The sequence below is a fragment of the Motacilla alba genome, chromosome 4A (genome assembly GCF_015832195.1).
Source record: "Motacilla alba alba isolate MOTALB_02 chromosome 4A, Motacilla_alba_V1.0_pri, whole genome shotgun sequence".
NCBI lineage: Eukaryota > Metazoa > Chordata > Aves > Passeriformes > Motacillidae > Motacilla > Motacilla alba.
In genome coordinates, this window is record NC_052045.1 from 1,118,013 (window position 1) to 1,139,795 (window position 21,783).

General features: G+C 48.8%; 2 long non-coding RNA genes across 3 annotated transcripts in view; one reads left to right on the top strand and one right to left on the bottom strand.

Moving 5' to 3' along the window:
• Window positions 1-2,102: 2,102 nt before the first annotated feature.
• Window positions 2,103-21,783, bottom strand: part of LOC119695101 — a 60,746-nt gene continuing 41,065 nt past the window's right edge. Inside the window, exons 4-5 of one of the 2 annotated variants that reach the window (XR_005255052.1) lie at window positions 3,268-4,056; window positions 2,103-2,234 (exon numbers count right to left, since the gene is read on the bottom strand). This is a non-coding gene — a long non-coding RNA (uncharacterized LOC119695101). Of the gene's footprint in view, window positions 2,235-2,934; window positions 4,057-21,783 lie in introns of those variants that run through there. The other variant, XR_005255053.1, reaches the window with a different exon arrangement.
• On the top strand, window positions 2,824-20,048 carry LOC119695102. The gene is made up of 4 exons (XR_005255054.1): window positions 2,824-2,943; window positions 7,276-7,768; window positions 8,361-8,688; window positions 19,893-20,048. It is a non-coding gene; the product is annotated as an uncharacterized LOC119695102 (long non-coding RNA).

Sequence of the window (21,783 nt, forward strand, 5' to 3'; positions counted from 1 at the left end):
GAGAATTTCAAAATATTCATGCAGCGTCCGACAGGGCTGCTCCCAAACCCAGCCCGAGCCCCAGGGGCAGGGGCACCACGGTGCTGAGGCTCTCTGCTCCCTGTTTTGTGGGCAGCCTCGTGGCTGTGACACCCTGCTGCTGCTGCTGCTCTCTCAGGGAGAGCTCAGGGGCTGCCCAGATGAGCTCCTCGTTGCTGGAGCAACACAGAGCAGCGGGAGCAGCCCCAGTACCTGCCTCCCGAAAGGCAGCTCTAGAGCCCTGTGGTGCTTCTGAGGCAGAGCTGCAGGGACACGCACACAGATCCCTGCCCTGGGATGTGTGATGTGCCCACCATCCCTGCGCCTGGGCCCCACAGAGCCCCACTTCTGCTCCTGGGGAAAACCAACCCACACACCGTTCTCATACAGCTTGGGAAGAATAAATTTAACACCCCCCCCCCCAAAAAAAAAAACCCCAAAAAACCCCAAAAAATCACAAAAAAGGGTGTCTTAAACTGAGCTCATATTTTCCCAAACTTCCCTTCTCTTTGTCCTTGAAGAAAGTCTCTTGGTTTCCTCTGTCTGCTTGCTGAGAATGAATTTCCTAGCAGGGACACCTTGTCAGCTTTTTTTCTTGGGCTCGAATTCAATGTTTCAAATGAAATGCCTCTTTTAGTCTCATCTACTTCATCTACAAGAAGATGGGTGAAAAAAATATATTTTCTTTCTTCTTTTTAGAAGATTTCTGTTTTCCCTCCAAGTGGCCTTATGGCTCCTTTTAAGAAATTATATAACAAATTGTGAAAATCTGGAAGGGAGCTGGTAGTTTGATTTCTTTAAGACTCTCCCTTCTGCCACCAAGACAAAGAAAGGGAAAGTAACATTCAGTACACAAAAAATATAATAAAAAAAAAATCAAGCCTACTGTTTTGCTTTTGAACAAGGTGCAAATTAGTGAATATTTGTTAAAATTTGAGACAGCAATTGTCTAAAAAAAATAGTTTCAAAGAGGAGAAGGTTGTTTTTTCTTCTTAAGTAAAAAAGCCCCTGAACCTTTCTTTCTTTTAACTTCAAAAGGGAGCCAGATTGCAGAGGAAGAGAGAAAAACCTTAAATCTCCTCTGAAGGGGAAGCAAGTAACTTAGTCCAAGTGATCTTATTTGTGAGGGAATAATTTTCGGTTCACTGTGGGTTTTTTTTTTTTCCTCCCTAAGATCATGATCAAGTGGCTTGTAAATTTTTAACTGAGCTGGTGGAACCTCTGCTCCACCTGCAGAGGTGTGAAATTGTCACTTCCTTGGGCCGGGTTGGGCTGAGCTGCCCCAAAGCTTCCTCAGCAGGCACGGAGCAGGAGCTCCCCGGGCTTTGAGGAGGTGTTTGGTGGAACCAGCGTTGCCCTGCCATGGTGTGTTTGTTTCTGCAGTGATGTGGGCACCAGGGGCACGCCGAGGGTCGGGCACACACCCCGGGCTGGGGAGGGTCAGTGCTGCCTGTCCTGCCTGGCAGCTCTCACAGCCCTGCCTGGGAGCTGTGTGACCCCAAGACTGGGTTAGAAAGGCTTTTCCCAACCCAGCTGTCCAAGAAGGAGTCAGGAGTCTTCGGCTGTCGTTCTCAAGGTTGGTTATTAATTGTTATCTGGAACATTTTCTGTCTGGCCTGCTGAGATGTGTTCAGCAGCTCAGCCAGGGGCACGCTGCCCTCCCACGGGGCCGGTGCTGTCTTTATTCCATCAGCCCCGTGCCCTGGTGGAGGTGCCCTGTGGAGAGCTCTGCGTGGGTTCCACCACAGCAGCACAAACACAGGGATGCAGCCTGGCACGCCGGGCATCGTGCTTTGGAAAGGGGGGGAAATCTGGGGAAGTCATGTAAAGTTTTTTGTGTAATTGACAGCGTGTTAAACTACTTTTCTTGTTATGCATCTTTTCTTGGAAGCATAGGTCTATTTTTTTTTATTTTATTTTATTTTTTCTGTTTAAGCTTCTCAGGAGATCACAGTTCCTTTAACATCCATTTATCTTTTCCTCCCATCCCAAACCACGACACGGGTGTCCTGTGGGGCTCTCTGCTGATTTTCTGCTCTCAGGGCACCCAGGGCTGCCACCCCTGGTGGAGGTTCAGCAGTTCCAGTCACCAGTGCCACCAGCACAGGACCTGGCAGATGAAAGGTTTTGTCCCAGTTTCCCTCGTGGTCCTGGAAGGTCAGATGAGCACACGGGGAGCTGCCCCAGCCAGGGTGGGCACAGAGATGCTCCTGCACCTGCAAGTAGGGTAAAAACAATAAAATTAAGAGCAATAAAAGAACAACAGCTGGAGCCTGTGTAAGGGCAGAATTCCAAACGCTGTAGCCCAGGGCTGGGCTCTGGCTGGGCCTGCTGCTCTCCAGCAGATGAACATTTTCCCCTCTTCTGTAGAGCAACAAAAACTATTCTTGTAGCTGTCGAGTCCTTTTTGAAAGTTAGTAAGGGTTTTTTTTTTCTTTTTTGCCTCAATAACCTACAGCAGAGAGTCCTACAGGCTAATTACATGTTTCATTTTGAATCCTTTAATTTTTTTGGAGTTCAAATAGATAACTGTGTTTTTCCCCCACATCTTTGATTCAGACAGATGATTTGCTTCATTAATTGATATGTGGAGGAGGGGGGCCAGAAATGAGCTATATTTATGCTTCAAAAATATCTTTTCCCAACTGCATTTTTTTTCTTCTATGAATCCTCCTATTTATTTCAAAATTATCCTGAAGTGAATGTCATCAACCTTTGTGCAGGAGTCTTTTGCTGGCTTAATTAGTCTATAATGAATCTACTTCTCATCCACTTTGATTTTCAGCTCTCAGGTTGGCCTGGTGTCACACTGCACCCAGAAATCTGCTTTCTCTCCTGAGCTGTCAGATTGAGGAGGAGGGCAGGGTGTGCTGGGGCTGCCTGAAGAAACCACAGTTTGGAAGAGCTGGGATTTCAGTTGTTGAGGTGAGAACACATTTGGGAAGTGCTTGATTCCTGCAGGAGCTGCTGAAAAGCAGTGAGATGAGGATGGAGCCATCCCAGAGCCCAGCCTGGTGCGGGTCCAGCCGCTCTCCTGGGTGGCACAAGCATCCCTGTGCCAGGGATGGTTCACATCCCACGGGGAAGATTTTGTGTGGCCCTGTCCCTTGGTGATGATTATTTCTTTTTAGAAATTAGCTCTTCTTTTTCCTGGGCAGAAGGAGAAACTTGTGAAGGTCCCAGCCCTGAGAAGCAGACCCCAGAGTGAATCACACCATTGCACTGGCGTGACACCAGCCAGGGTCTCACCTCCCCGGGGACTTCTCCAGCTCTGCTTGCTTGCTGCTTTCTTCTTGGCTTTTTTTCTTTGGCTTTCAACACACTTTGGTGGAAAAAAATGGGTGTGAACAATTTTTCATGAGAAGCTTCCATTGCAAAAAGCGCTTTTTTTAGGAACTCAGCATCTTTAGAAGTGAAATGCCAGAAATCTCACAAGCTGAAGCTGAAATGTGCTGGTTGCAACATTAGGTGCTAACAGTTGGCAAAGCTTGAGTCCCAGTGGCTAAAGCACCAGAGAAGATGGCAGACAGCTCCTTGGCTTTTAAATCTGGGCTGTCTCACTTGTGTGACAGGAGGAGAGGGTAGGGCTGGGCTTGGGCTGGCTGGCTGTGACTGACACGGTGCAGGGACAGCTTTTTCTGGCTCTCATCACGGTGACGTTCTGATTGCCTCCCCAGCACTGACGAAGACATCCCCTAATGGGCCTGCCAGGTAGGAAACGATTATTATCTCTGATTTCCAGATGAGCCTGCCCCACGTGGCTCCATTTGCCTGGCATCTCTGGCCCGTGTGACAGTGGTGGTGACACGTCCTGTGCAGGTGGTGCCTGCATGTGGCCCCACCGTGGGGCTCAGAGATGCTCCTAAAGCCACCAAGAAACCTCTCCAGATCAGCAATGTTTTTGGCTGAGAAATGTGGAAAAGATGCCACGTTCTCTGTTGGTTTTGTCTTGGAATCTTCAAACCAAACCAGTTGGTGGTTTTTGGGGAGGATTGTCAGTGGTTTTGTCTAGATATCTGAGAATTTTTATAGAAATGCCTGCAAAAAGGAAAAAAAAAAAAGTGCATAACATGTTAGTAACAGTCTCAAGAAAGCTGGGAGAGGAGAAAACTTTTTTTTAGGAGAGTAAAAAAGGATAGAATATTTTGTGAGGTTAAAAATGTTTGATGCTGGCACTAGCTTGGGGTAAGGCGGGGAGAAATGTTTGTGAAAACCTTCATTTGGGATTAAACCTTTGATGTGACAGGTCAGGTCAGCCTCCAGCACGGCACAAGGGCTGTGACCCCTGGCTGGGCAGTCTGCCTGCTGCCAGAATCTCAGACTGCCACCTCCTCTGCAGCTCGCCGGGGACACACCTGAGCTCCAGGCTCTGTGCCAGGCCCTGCTGGCTCCTGCCCTGCTGCCTGGGAGCAGCTGCAGCCTGGGGACACACACCGGGGCTCTGCAGGCAGATTTGTGGCACCAGGAGTTGAGCAGGTCAGGGACAGCCCCAGATGAAGGATGATGCCTCTGCTCTGCTCCCCTTTGACCTGAGCTGAGCAGCGAACTCAGCTTGGCCTCTGGGTGGAGAGGTGGCACATATGGATTTTGATAATTTCTTCTGCTGAGAGGTCATTGTCCACTTTAAATATTCATGTTCTGAGGGACATTAAATAAATAATGCTGAACTTGTTAAGCTGAGTGGCTTGCAACTTCTGCATTTTGTGTCTTGTTTGCAATTGAGAAGGGATGTGAGGCTGCTAAATTCAACCCGCTCTTGAACCAGGAAAGGTTTTGCTGTTCAGGCCCTGTTTTCTGCTCGCTGGCTTTGAAAAGCAGGACTGAAATGGTTTGCAGAGAGGTGTCTCCAGTACCTACAGGCTGGTTTCCACTTTGGGGGGGAGAAAAGCTAAAAAAAGGGTCCTGCAAATGGATGGTTTTGTTTTGATCAGCCCTCAGTGCCCAGCACGGATGGCTGTGCGTGGTGATGGTCACTCCCTTCAGCCTCTGCCCTGGCCCTGCTGCAGCCTCAGTGCTCCTCCAGGGGTGTCAGGTAGTGCCCATCCCTTCACGTGGATTCTGCCTGTAGCATTTGCAATAGAGGGCAATTTGCAAGAAGTCCCCGTGGCACGAGATGAAAAACAAACGGCCAGCACCTCTTGTGTTATTTTTTCATCCATTTGATTGGTACCAGAATATCCCCACGTGCCTTGGGACCTGCAGCTCAATTCAGACACTCGCTTTTGCAAAAGATGGTTAATGAATATGAGCTTTCAAGGTAGGAGCCTTTCAGTGACATGAGATTTATGCAGAGACAGTGATTATACTTCCTCCCTCCCCCCCCATCTGCTTCAGCAGGAATATGAATCACCAGCTGAAGGCCTCCTGTATTTGTAAATCAGCTGAAACATAACGGTGATGTTGGGAAGTTGTACTGAGTTAACTGAGCTACTTCTCAATCTCAGAGCTTTACATAACCCCTTCTTAATGCGCTGTTATTTCCTTTCTGGGTAGACTCATAAATTACTCCTGGTACACAGAGTGTGTGGGAGGCTGCCTGTTTGCACAGCATGGGACCAGGACCTGCACACTCAAATATCGGCAGACAGCTGGAACACAATCTGTGAAAAGGCACTCACAGCCTCCAGGTCTATTAAATACAAACTTAGAACATCCACCAAGAATTTTATATCTCGCACTACGTGGGTAATGCCAGAAAGAATAGGTGCAATACCTCGGGGACTTTGTCAATAAATGTCACAGCAGAGCAGCCAAAGAATCTTCTGTGGGTAGGTGGAAGGGTGTGCACGCAGAGCTGGGACATATGTGTGCTTCTGCATGGACGTGACTCTCTGCAGAGCTGAATATCTGAGTGAGGAGGAGCAGCCCGTGATAGCTGTATTTCACTGGTATCCCACTTTGTGCTGAACTCTAACCACATCAGAGAATCAGGAAACCTGTTACTTTGGGTTCTGCAGACGTTTTACTGCAGTCAGATAAACCCACAACACATACAGAACCCAAATTGTCCTTTTCTGAAGTTATTTGCTTCCTAATGTGGGGAAAATTTCCATTATGGACAAAGTTGCCTTGTTAGCTTCCAGCAGTAGGTCCAAATGACACCCACAGCTGTTACCAGATGAGGCTGGGAGATGCAGCCCTCAGCCTGATGGACACAAAGGGAGGCAGGATGGACACTACATCTGGTTCCACTCCCATTCCATTGCCTTTTTTATCTTACTGTCTGACTTCTTCAAGCACCAGCATCTGATTTTGAAATGTGGTCCAAGGCCATCTCTTATCCCAAACCCTCCAGGGGTGTGTGGCAGCATTTATGCTGCTTTTACCTCATGTAGCAGCCCAGATTTTACTGATATATCTCAGTTTCCTGTTACCCACATCCAGTAATCAGAATCTGGAAAACTATGGATAAAATTTACTTTGGTTTTAATCTAAAGGGCGCCTCTTGATTACACAGGTTTTGATACAGGTCCAGCTGTGAACAAGGTGTAGGTGTTCAGGCTGGTGAGATTTTGGATTTGATTAGTAGCACAATCCTTCGGGCATGGAAACAACTCACTGCTCCCAAGAAAATGGGCATTTCTGGGCTATTTTTGTTTCTTTGAGGAATAAGTTGTGGTCGGGAGGGAAGGGTAGAGATGTGAAAAGAAGCCATGGTCTGGAATGGCTGTGTGGATGGTGGGCTGCATGAGGGGGACAGGCTGCTCCCTGCCAGACCTGCTGCATGCTCGTGTGGGACACTGTTCAAGTTGCATTGGTGTGTCCTTCAGTCACCAGAGGATAAAAGCTCTTGCCTACAAGGTCTGACGGGTGCAAGGAAAATGCTTTGGGATTTTGGAATAAGGAATGGATAAAAGCCCAAATGGCTATTTCTCATTGCACTGCTAAGGAATTTTAATAAAATTTTATTTAAGAGGCGGGATTAGGTACGGTGCCGTGTAAAAACATCAATTAGCAGGAGAACAAAAAGCAATCATAGAACTTGAGATTGTTAGAAACTCCTGCTAGAAACATTTGGTGAAGAATTTCAGAGGCATAAGTTGCCATGAAGCTTACAATTCTCTTCTTGATTCCTCTGCTAGCTTTCTTTTTTTACAGCCATGGGGGAAAAGAAAAAAAAAAATTAATGGATCTGTTTTTTAACAATCTATGCAGGGTGTGGAAAAAAAGCCCTTCTTAGGCTTTGCCTTTCCATTTTCCAATAATAAATTAACTATCACAGTTTAAGATGCAATTGTTGTTCTTTCATGTCTCCAGACTAATGCATCGTGACACCTCGATTACACGAAGTGTGGCTGGCTCCTCCTGCCCTCTCTCTTCTGGGTGAAAGCCTGTGAACCTGCCAGGTTCTGGATCTGCCCCATTTCAGCCAGGTTCTGGATCTGCTCTCTTTCTGGGTGAAAGCCTGCTGCCTGGCCTGGATCTGCCCCGTTTCGGCCGTCCCCCGCTGTCCCCTGCACCCGCGGCAGGGGGGACACAGGCCAGCCGTCCCCACGCTGCTGTCAGACCCCTCAGTGACACCTCGGAAGGGACGAGGCTTCTATCTGTGCTGCTGTGTACCTGCTGTCCTCGACAATGGTAAGGAACAATAAGAAGCGGGGAGCTGCGGCGGCGCGCAGGCAGCAGCGCCGTGCCCCTGCCCCGGGCTGTGGCAGAACCTGGGAGAGCAGGACCCACAGCTGCAGGGAGAGCAATGGAATGTTCTGTGACCGAGGCTGCCTGGCCCCGGATCTGCAATGATCAAATCCTGGTAAGGCAATTTAGCAATTTAGCAAGCTGTGGGTTTGTTTTTTTTCCCCCCCAAGAGAAAACAGTTGGTCGTTCTTTTACTCCATCAGCTGGGCTGTGCATTCCAGCCACCCCCCTCTGGCTGCTCTGCCCTGGCTGGGCTCTGCTCACCACGGCTGGACCAGCAAAAGCCATCACTGATGTCACTGAAGCCATCCTGGCCCTCATGGCTGCCTGAGCCCAAGTCCCTGAGCAGAACTGCTCCGTTTGGACACTCCCAGACTTAGGCAGTGTTCCTCAGCCCATCTCCATGAAAACATGGTCACTGTCATGGATTGGAACATGGGTTGGACTCGATGGTCTTAAAGGTCTCTTCCAACCTAGAAATTCTGTGATTCTGTCATTGAGTACATCCTGTGATGCCCTCAGGATGCCCTGACTGAACCTCACAGCTCCTGCTGGAGCTGCACGCAGTGCCCAGCTGAGGAGGCACTGCTCTGTGCTGGGCTCCCACTGCTGATGAGGCTCCGTGGAGGGCTTGAGATCATTGTCACACCCCGAGAGTCACACACAAAATAAAGGTGTCTGCTTTCTTTCCCTCCCACTCCCTGCAGGGCTCGTTTTGCAGGCTGCAGCTCCTGAGAATGGGAAGCCAGCTAGAGCAGCATCGCTCCAGCTGTGGAACTGGGATGCTGCAACAGCAGCCTGCAGGAGGAGGACAGACACACTGGGCTCCTGAGGCACCGTGTTTTGATGGACTTACTCTTCCACTTGTGAGACAATGGACTGAGGAGCCAGTGGCACTGCTGCTGCATGGATCTGGTGGCAATGCTGTGTCTGCTGCCAGCACCACGAGAACACGTGTGGCCGTGTCCTGCTGGTGCAGGTGATGGCTGTCACCCTGCAGCTCCTTGGCTGTGTCCATCCCAGGCTCAGGACCAGGTGAGTAGCCAGTGGTCATTGGGTCGGCACAGAAATCCCCTCCTGCCCCATCCCAACGACTCCTTTGTTGTTTGGCCCTTTAGGAATCTTAATGGGACCCATAACATTTAATGGGTTTGCTAGTGATAATGTCATTTTAAGTGACATAGCTGTGATAAATCGCTTCCACACGTCATTGAATTCTGTTTCTAAATTTTTATGTATTTTTGATAGGCCAATTTATCCCTGCTGCAGCTCCAGCCCGTGCAGTCAATGGCATTCCACTGGGGGTGAATTTTGTCTGCTATTTACAGTGTGTGCTTTTAAGCAGTGATTGGTGTGACAGTGTGATCTGTACAGCTGTCTCTCTGTATTTATTCTTTCCCCTATAAGTTTGATTCATACTAGCTTCAAAAAAAAAAAAAAAAAAAAAAAGCTCCTAGCTTTTCACGTGAATGACTTTAAATAACTGATTAACGATTACTATTAGCACGGCTCCATGGAACTGGGCTTGCCAGGTGGCTTGGCTGAGCAATCGCAGGTAAAGCTGCCATGTGCCCCTCTCCAACTCTAAACCTTTTCTGAGGTTTCCTTTATAATTGGGCAGTGCCCTCTGGGTTCAGTGTGGCTCGACGTGTCTGGCACGAGGCTCGCTGCCAGGGGGTGGTTGATGTCTGCTGGCAGCGCGCGGGTACCGCCGGGAGCCCGGGGTGCTCTGCACCAGCCTGCTCCTGCTGGGGACAGCCAGCCCCACGCCCCCACCCCACCGTGGGGCCTGGCAGGCAGCGCTCCAGTGCTCTGCTGGGACTCGTGTTGCAGTCGCCAGATTTGTTTTCACGTGTTCTGGGAGCTTAAAACGAGGTGAGGCGGCATCCTTTCGGGCTCGTGGCACAGAGGAGCCCCCAGAGCCCTGCTTGTAAAGCCCTCTCTGTGTGGGGCTGCAGTGAGCTGTCTCCTGCCCCTCTGGGTGGTGACTCTGCCTCGATCCTGGTTTATTCAGTACCGCCCCAGAAATCTCCTGGAGGCTTTTGAAGGAACGCAGTGCTGAGTTAACCCCCTCTGCTTGGCTTTGTGTTTCCTCTCTCCTCCTGGACCAGCAATAGCAGAGTCTGGTGGCCAGGAGCACCTGCAAGCAGCAAAGCTCTGCCCCTGTGTGTCTGTGTGTCCTTGGGATGGCGCAGGGATGAGTGTCTCTCTCTTGGAGAGCAGCACAACCAGCCCCACCTCACCCAAACCTGCCCCGAGGTGCCAGTCAGGATCATCCAAGCAGCAAACTCCCTCCCAGCAGAGCAGCTAGTACACAGTTAACATTTTCCAGCACTGAGACCTCTGAGATGTTTATTCCAGCATTTTCCTGCTTGAGTTGCCACCTGTGGTACCGAATAGGAGGAAGGATGGCTATGTCAGTGAGATGTTCATGTCCTGCAAAAAGAAGGAACGTGCAGGCCAGGAAATGTGTGTGTTTTCCTGAAAGTTTGAGTCCTGAATGCGTTTGTTTTGATGTGCTTGCAGAAGGGGAGCCAGAAGCAGCAGCAGCAGCAGAGGGGTTCCATTTTCCCCAGTGTTATGCAGTGAAGCCATCCAGCTAGGAGCACCCAGGCTATTTAGTTGTCAGATTTGTTCCTGTCAAAGTCCTAGGAAGGGAATAATATGGGGATTTTTTCCTCTTTTCTTTAATAAGACAGCAGTGCTTCAAAAGTGGTAGAGGATAAGGCAAAGTCTGGGAATACAAAGCTTTTTTATTGTTGTTGCTATTAATCACAGCTCAAGCAGACCTGCCTGAGAATCACTCTTGTTATTTTGTCTGCTTTCCTCTGGTTTATGTTCCCTGAGAAGAGTTTGATTAAAAACTGTTGCATCTCATTTTGCTCACAAGTTTGAGGTACTGTATCGCTGTCACCTGTCTGCAGCCAAAATTATACTACACATCATGGAAGAGGTTGAATATTTTCTACTGGTTTTGATCTTCTTCAAAATATCATTTTCACTTTGTGTAGCTGGAGAATAGTTGGCCTCCTGCCGTTCCCATTCACTTCTTACCCTTGAACAATGAGAATAAAATCTGCCTGCAGTAATGTTCGGTTTATGTTGGGGAATTTTTCCAATACAGAAAGGAAAATAAAGAAGCTTTATGAAATAGCGGTGCCATTCTCAGATAAACAGATATTTTTGCTGTTAGCTTCATATTCAAGGGGTAGCAGGGAGGTCAAGTCTAGCTGAACTCACAGCAGACCTGTGGAACTGCGTGGCCATTCATTTGGCCTTTTGGACTTTTGGGGATTTTTTTGAAAATACACTTAACTCATGCAGATTTTACCTTCCTGTGTGAAAAACGGGCAGGTTTATTGCAGATGTAGTGGTGTGTCTCTGGTGCTGCAGTGAATGTGGGCTCCTCAGGGCTGAAGGATGCCATCTCCTGCAAGCAGCCCAGGAGCAGGAATGTGTGCTGGGCAAGGCAAATATCAGCTGGGAGTGGTTGTGTTTGTGTCAGTGGTTCCAGGGAACCCTGACCTTCAGGACCTCTGCTCTTTGCAGCCCTGGGACCCTTTCCTGGGTCCCTGCTGCTGTGCCAGCCCAGCAGTGGTTCCATGGAAAAGGGGATGCCAAGCAGGCTTCCCAAGAGCACCACGGCTGTATGAAACACATGCATTTGCTAGCATGACTCTGCAACCAAACAATACTTTTTATTATTAATTTCAAGCTCCAGCTGCTGCCTTGAAGCATTTTGTTTTGTCATTTTGAGAGTTGCTGCTCAGAACAAACAAAAGGGAGAGAAAAATGAAAGCAAGGCCCCTAAAACTCACTAGTAACGTAAAGTCTAGCAAGGATGGCTAACCGTGACTAATAACCCATCAGGGTGGCTCATCTGGCAGCTAGAAAAGCATCATTCCTAGAAGTTTGCTAAAGCTTTTTAAGGTCTAAGCTGATTTTACTGCTTGTGACAGCAGCAGGGTGATGGCAGTGTGTGGCCAAATGTGTGTCACCCACAGGACAGGGTCTCCTTCAGTCCTGGCCACAGAGGACAGTCAGTACCTGAGTATGTAACTTTGGCCAGAGCAAACCAACAACTCCAACAGTCTGGGGGATTGCCCAAGAGGGGCTTGAGACTGGGGAGTGCTTTGGAAGGGTCCTTGTGCCTGCTTTCACACAGCATGACTTGTTAGTCTCTGATCCTTGCAAAGCTTTGTTCAGTCCTCTCAGCTTCGGTGTCACAGGGGAGACGAGGTACCTGGTGGGATGTGGGGAGGGCAGGGGCAGCCCTGACTGTTCCTGCCCACTGGAGGACATGCAGCTCTCACCCTGCCTGTCTCCCCCAGCACAGACCTTCCCCCCCCAGCTGGGCTCTGCCTGGCCAAAGCAGGAACAGCTCTGTGAGAGATGGGCTGAGTACGTGGAGGGCACGAGGCTTTTGAGGGCTCCCAGCGAGCCCAGGAGCTGCTGAGCTTGGTCCACCTGGAGTAAACCCTGCTGAGGGTTTTGTGAGCTGTTTGTCACCAGCAGATATTCGCTCTGTGCCTCCCGCAATGTCTCAGTCACCTTCTCCAATCTCCCTCCCAGCGACTTTCCCTCTGCCCTTAGCTAATCCATCATTTGGAGCAGCCCGTGGTGTATTTGCTGTTTTACACTGCCGACCTTCAGGCTTTGCTCCCACCACGGCTCCCGGGCCACACTGATCCCTTTTCCCTTCGGAGCCTGCCGACACGTTCTGGTTTTGAAACAGCTTCACATAAAACTGGAAGGAGGTCTCAAATCCAGATCAAGCTTAACATCCACTGCCGATCCCCCACGTACTCAGCCTCTTCCCTCCTGCAAGTTTTAAGCCATTCTTTTCACTCTGCTGCTTTGTGGGGCTAATGAATTTGCTGCTGCTATTCCCTCTGAGGAGGGGACGGGAACAGTCACACAATTGCTGTGAAAGGTTTAGAAATACATGTAAGTCGTTTGGGTTTCTCTGTGAAATATGAATTCAAATCCCCACTCTCAGTAAAAAAGAAAAAAAATAATAAAAGGGAGAAACACCAACACTGAAGAGCAACAACTTAAAAAAAAATGTTCATAGGGAGTCTGAGGTTTGGCTGCCTTTATCTCTGGATGGGAATGTTGTAGTGTTGCCTACAGAGCCTTTCTTCTCTGCATTAGGCGAGCGAGGAGATTTCATTTCATACATCATTTACAATGGAGTGCATCAAGAGCAGGGTTGGTGCATATTAACAGGGATGTGGGGAAAGAGTTGGGTTCTTTGAAAGTTTCAAAGCATCTCCACCAAGGAGGGGAGCCCGGGCTGCTGATTCCCTCTCACTCTGTCGTGGAAACTGCGCAAACCAAAAGCCCATGAAATGGAAGGAGGGGAGAGCAAAGCACTGAAGGCTGTAATGCACCAGCATTACTCACTGGCAGCTGGAGCAGCACAGGGATGCTGGAAGAGACAGCCCCTAAGCCCCGAGAGGCTCTGCTATCCCTTCTTGCTCTCCTAACTGAGAGTCCTTGCACCCTTGGCAAGGGTGGTCATGGGCTGGGAGAACACAAGGAAGACATTGTCCTCCTTCCTGCCCAGCCCATCTGACCTGACCAAGCTTTCTTCACTGCCTCACGCTGCACTTTGAGCCAGGTCTTCAGATCACTACAGAATGGCCACCCCATGTATTCACGGCAAAATCTTGTAGATAATGACTTGGGCTAGGAATCAATTCTCTTTGTTCATTATATTTGTGTTGGTTTTGATTTCCTCCTGGAATTTGCATCCATAAGATACTCTTGAGAAAACTGATGAGCTGTTAAACTGCATCTAGGGATGCTGCTGTTGTCTCATCACAGAACTCGGGGTGCTGGAGCTTTCTGGAAAACAGCAGGCACCACAAAACCTGCTATAAAAATGATGGAAGTAGCAGTGGAATGACAAGGTCTTCTCCCTTCCCTGCTCCCCCATGCTGTTGCTCCTTTGGCAGGAACTGCACAGGCCACCCTGCAAGAGGGACCACGAGAGTCCCCAGTGCCTTGTGATATCCGTGCCAACACCTTGCCACCTTCCTCGTGGCTGGAGAGAGCCTTTGGCCAGGGAAGCAGGGGACCTTGGGCTTTTGTGTGTGGAAAAATCCTCTCTGCCTGCTGTCCCTTGCCTGTTCTACAGAAGGCCACCTAAGTGGTCTTGGATTTTGTGTAGAAGAGTCTGGCAGAGAGCCTTAGGGATAACTCCAGTATCAAGGGCATCTTCCAGGACTGCTGCACTGGGAACACAGTGATTGCCTTATCTGCCTGATGCTGCTCTTCCACGTACACATTTGTAGGTCAAGGGATTGGGAGAGATTTAAACGGGAGTTCCCATGGCTCCTGAAATTAATACAGAGTCTTATTTGGCAGACATTAACATAAAGCCTTTCCTGGCTGTTACAAAATTCACCACATTCCATTCTGGTGGGTCACCTTAGCACTATGATCTGAGGGAGGGCAGAAGCAGCAGCCAAAATGCCCACCACGTTTGGGAATGCCTACCTGGGCTCAAGCACTTTTGGGTTTGTTCGGTAATTGATGTTGAACACAGAGGTTTCCCTGGATTTACAGCGTGTATTTTCAATTAAACTGTTGACTGGCACTTGCTCAGAGTCTGTTTCCAGAGCTGCTGATGGATTTAAGTCGCTCAGGAGACATTCAGCTTGCTCCAGGTGACATCTTCAAGGTTACAGGAGAAAAAAACCCAACCATGTCAGGCTTCTGTCAGCTGCAATTTTTGCCCTCTTAGAGTTAGGAAATGAAAACTTTACCCATCCCTCCCCCTTGACTGTGCTCAAAACTCCACAATCTATTTTCTCTCACTCTTCACCTCTTCTCCTTTGTATTGGCTGCTTTGCACCAAAAGCCCCACAGTTACATGCACTTTGACACTTGCATTTCAAAATGCCTGATTGTGGAGCTCTGCCAATACCAGCAATTGATCTGGTGCCACAGACCAGCTTAATTATTCAAGGTCAGTCTCCCTCTGTCTCTTCTTGTCCAGGGAGCAGCAGCTACGGGGAATAAAACTTGAACAGTCTTTAAATTTTAATCATAAACTTGAGTAAGTCACAGGTTTGTTTTGCTGTATGTGGGGTTTTCTCTGTTGTACTCGCTGCAACTTTTGCAGCCTCCCTGCTCAGAGCAGGGCTTTCCTGCTCACTACAACACTGGGCTTTTGTAAAGCACTGGGTTTTACACTGCTATTTAAAATGCATAAGTTGTGTGATCTAAGCAGTTTCCAGTTCACTTCTGAGCTCCTGTAAAACGTATCCCTGAAGGCATTTCAGCTGAGCAACTAAGAAGGTGAGGGTATTAGAGGTTGTGAAATGGCTTGTCTGCTAATTCTTTCCATGTGCATCTCTTCAGATAAATCTCCTGTGACCTCCTGCTACAAGCAGAACATTAGTTAAGTATCTTCTTGGTAATGGAGTGTCCTGGACCTGATCCTATATCATACTAAGGGCTCTCCACGATATCTGGGAAGATGTTTGCCTGCAGGGGAATAGCAGAGGTGTCCCTGAAAGCACACGAGGTGCAGATGGCTCCTCTGAGCAGTGCTGGGCTGGCTCACAGCACCCTGTCCAGCCTGTGGGGCACACCAAGGCTCAGGGGGCTGCACTGCCCCGAGGCTGGCTCATGGAGGGCTAAGGAGATCCATTTACAGCAGCCTTGGGCATGCCCTGCACTTCATCTGCCCCGAGCTATGGGCAGACAAGGAAGCCTTTGGACCCCTCAGCCCACCCCTGAAGCAACTTGGATAACTGACAGAGCCTAAGGTGCTATAATTTAAATAATATGTCATCAAAATAACGAGCCTGTATTTCAGAATAGCAATTATAAAACAAGAAATTCTGAAAAAAGGCGATCCAAAATTAAATTTCTTTTTAAATAATAATTTTAAATATTTTAAAATAATTTCAATAATATTTCTAAACAATCATTTTTAAAAATTGTTAATAATAATAATAATAATAATAATAATAATAATAATAATAATAATAGTACTAAGATGGACGGGGGGCAATATTGCAAGGATGCAAGAGGTACAGTGCCTTTTGTCTGCTGGGATCAGACAAAGGGAAGGAGAGTTGTGGGGAAGCAAGGAAGCTGGGCTTGTCAGACAGGGTTCCAGTCATCCTGCTGGTGGGAAATGAAGCCTGTGCTGGGGGAGGGCCTGGGGAGTGTCACCTGGGGACTGTCCCCACAAGGGCAGTGCCAGAGCTGCCTGGGCAGAGCCCTGCAGAGCTGAGGGGGGCAGTGAAGGCACCTGGCCCAAAGGCAGGGTGGTGAGGGGCTGGGCACGCTGGGGACACCCAGGGGTGTGCCAGCTGCCACTGGGCTGGGGGCTGGCACTTCTCACATGTTTTTGGGGTGGGGAAACAAAGCCCAGCAATCACCGTTAATTTTCAAACTCAGCGTGGTTACAGTATCTCGGTTTTCCAGCGCCCAGCAATGAGAGGAAAGCTCCGTGTGAGTCAATTAATGATGATGTCTCTTTCCTGGAGATAAAATGGCTCATCCTTGCAGCGGGCTGGGCTGCCCTTGGTGGTGCGCGACGAGCAGTGCCGCGGAGCCGCCGCCTTCCGCGGCACTCGCTGGCTTTGTTACAGATTTAAAGCAGCACCCTTTGAAGCTTTGCCTCTGTGGCTGTGCTATGCTGTCCTCCTTTGCAATGAAAACGTCTCCTTTTTCATGGTTTTTAATTTCAAAGCCTTCAGGTGTTGGCTTCCTCAAGGCTGCCTCTCCGTGTGTGAGGAACGGGGTGTCTGGCTCTGCTCTTCCTCGCCAGCCCAATGGCCAAGGCTAGTTGGCTTTCACCTTCCACAGCAATGCTTTATAGCTCTTGGCTGGTGTTTACCCAGCACCTTGTCTCACTTTAAAATGGATTTCTCCATGTGAAACATTTGTTCCTGAGCTGAAGCACTCGCTGTTAGTTTGGGGGAGGTTTGTTTACTGCAGTAACCAGCTTGCTCTGTATGTATTCCCATCACTCTCCCTTGCTATAACCTACAAATCTCTTCAACTTATTCAGCTCAATACTGGAGATGGTTTTTGAAGTCTTCTTTAAAGTACAGTGAGTGCCCTTAAAAATTTTCCCAGCTTTGAAAGGTTCTACCTGTTCTAATGCAATTCCCAATTTTAAAGATAGGAAATAAATATCTTGGGGATGGTTGGCTCACATACAGCTCCTATCTCTTAAAACATTAATGGTCCATGCTGTTTGATTCTTTTTGAAAGTACTCCGCTCCTGCTTTGTTTATTTAAGTTCTTTTCTCAGTGCTGGGACTTGCCAAATGGAGTTGTGTCTCCCCCAAACCCCCACTGCCACCCTTTCATTCACAGAAATCAGTGAGATGTAAATACGGCTCATTTGGTTTTAGCACTGCCAACTTTTGTTTCAAAAATCAGACATAAGATCCCTTGAATTTTGAAAAGGGATCAAAATGAATCCCTTTTTGGGATTGTTGAAAAAATAAATTCTGAATAATTTCTGGTTTTGCTTGCTGCATTTTGTGCCTTTGAAGGTTCACACTTCTGAGCCTTCATGTACAATCATAAGAGATTGAAACTTGCTTTTCTGTTAATAACTGCTGCATCCCCTGCAATCACACAGCTCCGAGAGGGAGCCACTGTAGGAAATGAGCCAAGTCAAATACTGCAGCTTAACAAACTCCTAAGATTTGACAACAACAAGTTCTGCTCCTGAAAACCACCCCTTGCTTTGCCTGCAGCAGCTCTGACTGCTGGGGAGGGGATGGGGCATCGCCTCCACACCGTGGCACTGGGCATCACAGAAATCAGCTCTGAAGGTAGCAAAGAATTCGTGGCCTGAAGAGCGCATGGGGCTCATCAAAGCTCAGCACTGCTCTGTGTTAGAGCTGGTCCTTCAGCCCTGGGGCTGAGCTTGGGCCGGTTCAGCCTCCCGGCGACACGCCTCTGTCCAGCCATGACTGCAAATCACTGGGCTTATTAGCTGGAGCTGTCTGTCCTCTGTTAGTGTCATTGGAGCCTGTCCTGTCCTGTGGCAGGAATCCACAGTTGTTCGGCTGGGTATGACTGATGTCTTCTCTGATTCATGTCACATGTCAAGGAGGGAAGAGCTGGGGGAAGAGGGAGCTGCCCTCAGCCAGCACAGGGGGCTGGGGCCAGGAGCTGCTGCAGGCAGGAGAGAGCAGGGCTGGGACAGGCACCTGAGCTCCTGAGAGGTGAGCACAGCAGCAGAAGCTCTGCTGGGCACACGTTGGTGCCAGAGCTTGGCTGTGGGCTCTGTTTCCAGCAGCTTCCTGGGCAGGAGGTGAGCGGGGGCTGACCAGCAGATGAAGATGATTTGGTCTGTCAGAAATATGGACTGTTTTTTTCTCTGCTGCTGGGATGGGTTGATGACATTACACAGATGGTCAGGAGACAAAGCTCGGGATGGCCGTGGCTGGTCATCTCTGCCCTGTGTCTGGGTGGTGCTGACAAAATCTCCAGTGAAATCTTGCCTTACATCCAGACCAGCAGTGACACCAGCAAGCATCTGTGCAGGGCCTTGGCAGTTTGGAGCAGAGGCACGTGCAGGACTTCATTTATCAGACAGGATTTTTGGGCAGGCAGGGCTGGCAGGCAGGTCACCAAACCCCCCAAACTTCAGTCAAGGCACCAAAATTCCCCTTTCTGTTCTGCCTTTTAAGTCTTTTATCTTTCCATCCGCAAGATGTGAGACAGCAGCACAGGCTTTCTTCCTTTTTTCTTCACACATGATATATATATATATAAAAGTATATATAATTTATAGATAACGTATACATAAAATAATATTCAGTCTAAATACATGCAGACACACACGAAGCATGCTGCAGAGCCTGTGGGAAATACTGTCTGCAATGGAGTTTGCTAATTACAGCAGCTCTAATGGCAACTTCCCCCCACCCTTCCCAACAGCAACAGAGATCAAAACCTTTTTTGTTTAAAATATTTACTGTACAGCTTGCAAAGCTTTAATCAACGTAACATGACGTTTCCTTGCAGCAGCCGAGTAATAAATATGCAATTAATAGGGAATTGAAATACCCCCATTAGCTGTTTGCAGAGCTCCACTTCCCACTGTACAAACGCTTTCAGAGCGTTTACTGCTCTGCCTGCAGTCAGCTGCGCCACCCCAGCAGAGAGCCAGGCAATGCCCCCTCCTTTGGGGGGCACCGGGGCTTTCAGAGCAGCTTTGGGGCTTGTGGAGCGAGGATCACTCCTGCTCCTGCTCTGGCAGCCCCCACAAGCCTGGGTGGCACAGGAGGGCTGGGAGCAGCAGATCCACCCTCAGCTCCTGTCTGTCCAGCCTGGGAACGGGGCTGCTGGGGCTGCTGGTTTTGCTGCAGTGGGGCTGCTCACAGGTGCCAGGGCAGGCTCTGCTCAGCGGCAGCGTGCTGGCCCAGGGAGGGCTGGCAGTGGGGAGCAGGGCTCTGTACATCCCTGGCTGCCGTGGACTGGGTACCCCTGGGGCAGCCTGGCCCCTGCTGCGTGGGCTACAGCCCTGCTCTTGGCCCATCGGCCAAGTCAGCCCGTGCTTTCTGCAATTCCTGTGCTGCTTTCACAAAATTTAACTTCCCACCGTGGCTGGAGCACCATCCTGGCTCCACCTTGGGAGACAGCACGGAGGCGGCTTGGAGCCCTGGATACCAAAGTGGTAAAATGCTCACAGCATCACCACACAGAGCACTCTCCAAAGCCTTGTTGTGGTTTTTGTAGGGCAGCCAGGACGAGGGAAGAGACGAGAATCTTGACTCCATTTTTCAGAAGGTTGATTTATTGTATTATCATATATAATTATATATGATTATATATATAATATATAGTTATATAATATATAATATATTATAATGTATAATTATATATGATTATATCATATATATTATATATATTATATATATTATATATAATTATATTATATTAAAAATGCTAAACTAAAAATATATTAAAAGAATAGAGAGAAAGGAATCATTAGAAGGCTAGATAAGAATAGAATGAAATGAAAGGCTTGTGACTGACCAGAGTCTGAGCCAGCTGCATCCTTGATTGGTCATTAATGAGAAACACCTCCCATGGACCAATGAAGGAAGCACCTGTTGCATTCCACAGCAGCAGAGAGTTCTTGGTTACATTTCTTTCCTGAGGCTCCTCAGCTTCTCAGGAGAAGGAAATCCTGGCGAAAGGATTTTCATAAAATATGTCTGTGACTCCTTGTCCCTCACCTACAGCCGCAGCGTGTGCGAGGAGCCTGACTGAAGCCCCGGCAGCTTTGCCCAGCAGCACACAGGCTCCTCGCTGGGCAGTGAGCCTGTGCCCTGCAGCCACCCCCTGCAGCCTGCTCGGGATGACATTCAGTGGTGCCAGGTTGTCACTCTAGGACACGGAATGACGACACGCCCACCGCGGCTCTCAAGGTGAGGAAAAAAGGGAAGTTCATTTTCTGACTCCAACATTTATGGTTTTCCAAAAGTGACAGTGGATTGGAGGGTGACAGTGCCGCCTCTCCAATGACACTGGGCAAACCAACAGTCCATCAAATTTCTCTTCTTCCATAAAAGAATGCAAAACAATAAGTTATTTATAGAATTGCGTGAGAAAGTTCGTTACAAGAACGTAAACCTCAAAAGGCTTAGAAAATCTTGAAAAACCAGGGCGACACCAGGTGGGTGCTGGGGCACTGGAGCTGGGGAGCTGCTCTGTACCAGCCAGAGCAGCAGCCAGATGCTGCTCCCCAGCACAGCCTCCCCAGTGCACGGGGAGCAGGCGGCGCAGAGCCCCGTGCCTCCCAGCCAAGCATTAGTGAAGCTTTTTAATCTCTCACTGTGGGATTTCTTTTTGCTTCAGCATCGCACCATAAAGTATTTCAGACAAGGTGACATTTTCCATCTGCATGAAGTGCTTGCAAACAGTGTGAATTTAACTTTTATTGGCCTGATTTAGGGGTGTGGGACTGTGCATAAGTCTTGGTCTCTCAACCTATAGCCTTGCACTTCAAGTGATGAATTAGTCAGTAAAATAAACAGGGCATTGTCTAGCTGTACACACGTCTGCATCTTCCAAAGAAAATTAAACTTTGAACGTACAAAAGCTGATGATGGTGAAATCAACTTGGCTGTAAATTAACCAAAACTCAAAACTAATGCAGAACTTTCTGAGAGCTTGGAAAAGCTCCTCTCCTGCAGCAGAAGGCTTAGCATGCAAGAGGGCAGGGGGGGACCACGCTGAATGGCCTGTGCCACCCTGTCCCTCGCTGTGTCTGGGGGCTCAGCAGGCCCCACGAGGGCTGAGCAGTGCAGGGGTGAGCTGCTGCTGGTCCTGCAGCTCCCTTGCCATCCCCAGTGCCCGGGGAAGGGGTGATCCATCAGTCAGCATCTGCAGGGATTGACAAACGCTGATGTCTTAATGGCCAGCGCCACACCTGCAGCTGGTGTGATGGAATACTGATAGAGACGTTAGTGCCAGGCTGGCCACGGGCTTTTATATTTCATTTAACCCAGAACACAGCACACTGCAATGTATACATTTGTAACCGCTCCCTTGATGGTCTCTCTGGAGTATTATAAAGATTTATCATCTAGTGTTTGGTCAATACTAAATACCGTGAAATGTCAGCAGAGCAGTTCTTGGGACTGCTTGAGCAGTAAATAACAGAATCCTACAATACCCAAAAAGAAATGAGCAGGTGAGCAAGTAACCTTAGAGGAACACAATGAAACAAACCCAATCCCTAGCCTTTAGAAAAAAAACAAAGCAGGAAGGATTTTATTATTAAGTCCCCTTGAGTTTTAATGTGATATTTGAATATTTGTCACTTGGATGCACTAGTCTGGGAATGCTGCACCATGGATAGTCGGGGTCACTCTCTCTTCCCATCCCCGTGAAATCCTGGCACCTCCTGCTCCCTGACCCTGTGGCAGCAGCTGCAGTAGCAGCGAGCAGCAGGAGCATCCTCTGCATCCTCCAGAAACCTGCCTGAGAAACAGCAGCTGCTCCGTGGGAGGTGGGGGGACGCCCCTTCCCACTGCTGCCACTCCTGCAAATCACTCCCCAGCTAATGGTGGGGATTGCTCTGAGAAAACCTTCCAGGATGGTTTTTTTTACAGGTCAGAAGTTGGCTAC